This window comes from Peromyscus leucopus, chromosome X (genome assembly GCF_004664715.2).
Source record: "Peromyscus leucopus breed LL Stock chromosome X, UCI_PerLeu_2.1, whole genome shotgun sequence".
NCBI classification, from domain to species: Eukaryota; Metazoa; Chordata; class Mammalia; order Rodentia; family Cricetidae; genus Peromyscus; species Peromyscus leucopus.
Genome location: NC_051083.1, coordinates 109,997,944 through 110,001,971, shown reverse-complemented (window position 1 = coordinate 110,001,971; position 4,028 = coordinate 109,997,944). Strand labels below are relative to the sequence as shown.

Genomic DNA, 4,028 nt, shown 5'->3' with positions numbered 1-4,028 from the left:
CTACTTCCTGCCTGGCCAATTAGTGTTTTATTTATTGACCAATCAGAGCAATTTGACATACAGACCATCCCACAGCACTTTTCCTTTTTAAAAAGGAAGGTTTTAACTTTTACACATCTCCAAAGCCAGCTTGGAATATTTGGGAATTTGGGCATAGCTTCTCTTACTACTTCCTGCTGGAGGGGGGCACTGTATCTTATGGGGACACAAAGAAAATTTTAGGATCATGGAGTAGTCCGTGAGGCTGTATCGTCTGAGCCAGTTGCCTTGAAACGATTCTGGATGTTGGATCCTCTGGGCCATGGTGTCATCGGAGACCTTTCAGGTGGTCTTGGCTGGTCAAACCTGATGTATCTTAATCTGGAACAAATCCATAGCCTCTGGCTTTCTGTAGAAACAAAAGCAGAGCCTCCTTTCCAAAGCAACATATCCTTACATCCAAATTTCGAAGTCAAGATACCTTTAAAATATACATTTTGGCACAACTCAACAGCTTTTGCAATCAAATGTTTTTCTTCAGTTATGAATATCAAAGAGAACATAATCCAGATTCTCTGTGTGGTAGCCATCTTTATGTGGCTTATGTTTTATATTACCTTGAGCCTATTGCTTTAAACTGCAGCCTTCTAAGACTGAAAAGGCGCTGTGACTGCTGGCTCTGCCCAATTCAGCTTCCCAACATGGCAGTGGTATGTTTCCTGCCAGCTTTGGGAGCCATCAATTCTCAGAAATAGTGGGTCTATGATTCTTATCAAAGCAACGTGTAGCCCAGAAACCTCTTTTTGTTTTGTACTAGCAAAGGCTAAATCCACCATGCAGCTTAATGTGCCACTTGCAGAGGCCTCATTCCCGCCATACTGCAGGTCAAGCACACACGCCAGGAACCCGCCAGGAACTCAAACTGGCAGCTGCTGCTCATTTGAGAGAGACAATTAGGAAGCTGTTTTTAGTTCCGTTTTAGAATCTTTTCTCAGGTTTTAGGTGGAAACTCTTGCCCCACGTTGGGTGGCATTTGTAGCTAGAGTTTTCCTGCCTTGCCCACAGTCAGGACAAATCTTTGTCACCCGCCAGTCCCACAGCCGCTCAGACCCAACCAAGTAAACACAAACTGTATGGCCATAGCAGGCTTCTTGCTATCTGTTCTTATAGCTTAAATTAATCCATTTCTATAAATCTATAGCTTGCTATGTGGCTGGTGGCTTACCAGCATCTTCACATGCTGCTGGTCATGGTGGTGGCTGGCAGTGTCTCTCTACCTCAGTCTTCTGCTTCCCAGAATTCTCCTCTCTCCTTGTCCCACCTACTTCCTGCCTGGCCACTGGCCAATCACTGTTTTATTTATTGACCAATCAGAGCAATTTGACATACAGACCATCCCACAGCAGCTATCCTTCCATGGCAATGAGGAAAGTAAAACAACTAATGCACAACTTAATGTCATTTGCCTTCAATTTTGTCTAATTCATGATGATTTGAATATGGTACATGGTACATGTCCAGAGAAACTACTTTAAATTTAACTTCTTGAACATTACATATCATTTTAATTTGCCTATTGTAAGTTTGACTACGTAGGTTTATTATTCTTTGCTATGAAGATTTCAATGTGTAAATATAATTGTCGATAATCCATAAAAATTGATGTTTTGCCCTTTCAACTAGAATGTAGACATGCTGTCATCCTATAGGTTATTTCACTCCCAATATATAAGATATTGATTTTTTTCTTATTTTTCTAAGTATAACAAAAGCTTGAAATTGAATTATAATATATTTCTTTCAAATGTCAGATGTATTTTTTTAATTTTGTTTTTGTTTTTGGAATTATGGTTTCTCTGTGTAGTCCTGGTCATCCTTGAACTTACTCTGTAGACCAGAGGTGGCCTCAAACTCAGAAATCTGCCTGCCTCTACCTCCCGAGTGAGTTCTGGAATTAAAGGCATATACTTTTAATCTACCAACACCAAACACAATTATTTCTTTTATTTGGGGGATTAGAGTATAACTATTCATTTTCAACCCCCTCTTTTCTCCTTCCAAATCTTCACATTTACCTTTCCTTCTTTTTTTCCAAGTCTATGACCACTTCTTCATTAATTATTGTTATATGCATACATTTATATGGATATAAATATGTATTCCTAAATATGACATGCTCAGTCAGTATAGTGTTACATCTATGTACATTTTCAGGACTGACCATTGGGTATTGGACAAACAATTGGTGTGCTGTTTACTGAGGAAGACTATTTTTTCTACTCTCAGCATTCTTTAGTTTTTTGTAGTTCTTTGTGTAGAATTGAGGCCTCAAGGTCTTTTCCCCTTTTTTTCTTCCTTCTTTAGCATGTTTATTGTTGTTTTCTTGTTCAGCACATGTTTAAAAGAGCAGTCATGTTGGTGAGACTTTAGTAATGCCAAATATATCTTAAAGGAGAAAAATGTTCTATTCTTTTTTGTTGATGTTGTTATGACAAAATAAGATCTTATGCAAGGTCACACTGAAAAAAAATACCAGACTCAGGACAAGAAACTCAGCACATGGGTCCTTTATGTCCAGGGATTTTATATCTATGCAACAAACTATCCAAAATCATATGTCCACAGTGAAACACGTCCAGTCCGATCCCCTGTCATTATTCCAAATTCACATGGATGACTGAAGTCTAGGAAGCATAGGCAGTAGGCTTCAAGAATGGTCTGAGTGTGAGAGAAGATATGTTTTGTTCTATGCAGATACTGCAGCATTTTAACCCAGACTCTGAGCAGCCATGGTTTTTGATGACCGTGAAGATCCTGACAGTTCTCTCTGTATCCTGAGGGCTGGGTTCCTATGGGGTTCAGAACCTGAACCCTTACTTATCTCCTTTGCAATTCTGTTCCTGTACTGAGGTCTTTTTTAAAATCATTGTCCCACTGTGTAACTGGGATGGCCTTGTACTCACATTCCTCCTGATTTGTGTTTTATTTGGGGATGGAAGGTTTATGTTGCCATGATGGCTATCTGTGTCTGCCATGATAACTTTCTCCTATGACTTTTATATGCTTTGCACACTAGGGACATAAAATCCTCAGTGCTCTGGTATATAGGAAGAGATAAGACAATAGCCATAAACCAACACAAAAAGCAGTGGGTTAGACTTCCTGGAGCTGAAGGAGTTGGAGACCTCACACTGATAGATAGATCCCTGTATCTGCCCTCCAGACAGGAGTTAATGGTGAGCCTTTGCTCTTCAGGTGACAGCATGGTTCTCTCTGTTAGATTGAGGGGCTTGTAATTAAAGAACCAGTTGATGTCAATTCCAGTGTCAGGTGACACACAGGTAAGATATGCAGTGTTCCTTGGTCTCCTCACTCTAGTGTGGTTGACTGGGATGGTGGGCTGCATCACAGTTTTGTATACTTGGAGGTAGACATGTTTTATTTCATGTTGATCATGTGTTCCAAAGATTTCTAGGGTGTAGATTCCCGTATCTTCCTGGGTAACGTCCTGGAGTATCATGGATCTGTCCTAATATATCTCTTCCTTGCCTCTAGTTCTAATCCCAAGTTTAAGTAAATCTGTGTCCTTTTCATAATGGGCAATTGTAAAATCTTTCTTTACATCTTTTCCTTTGTACGAGTGAAAAGAGAGAAGATTCTCTGCCTGAATAGAAACACAGAGAAGAACCTTCCCCTCTTCAGCAGCAGAAAGCTGCATTTCTTTAATAGTTCTTAGTGCCAGGGTGGGGGAGTTCCAGCAAGTTAAAAGTGAAGCTCTTCCCATGAAGAGAATCTCTCCAGTACTGTCTACATCACAGTCCTAACATTTTCTTTATGCTGGTAATGGCATCTCCTTTTACACAGAGGAGACTTCCATGCCCTGAGTACAGTCCCAGGCCCTTCTCCATCATCCTTCCACCTCATTGCCCAGTCTGTCTTAAAAGCCCCAATCCAACGAAGTCTCCCTCCAGCATCATGCTATTCTTTTTAACAATACATTTGCTGTTTTATTTGCTTGTCCTTAATTGCTGAAGTCTCAAAGTTTTGTT

The 4,028-nt window shown here is 40.1% G+C and overlaps 1 pseudogene; it reads right to left on the bottom strand.

Annotated features, from left to right (window-relative positions):
• Positions 1-3,068: 3,068 nt before the first annotated feature.
• On the bottom strand, positions 3,069-3,763 carry LOC114701506 (annotated as a pseudogene).
• Between the last annotated feature and the right edge of the window lie 265 nt (positions 3,764-4,028).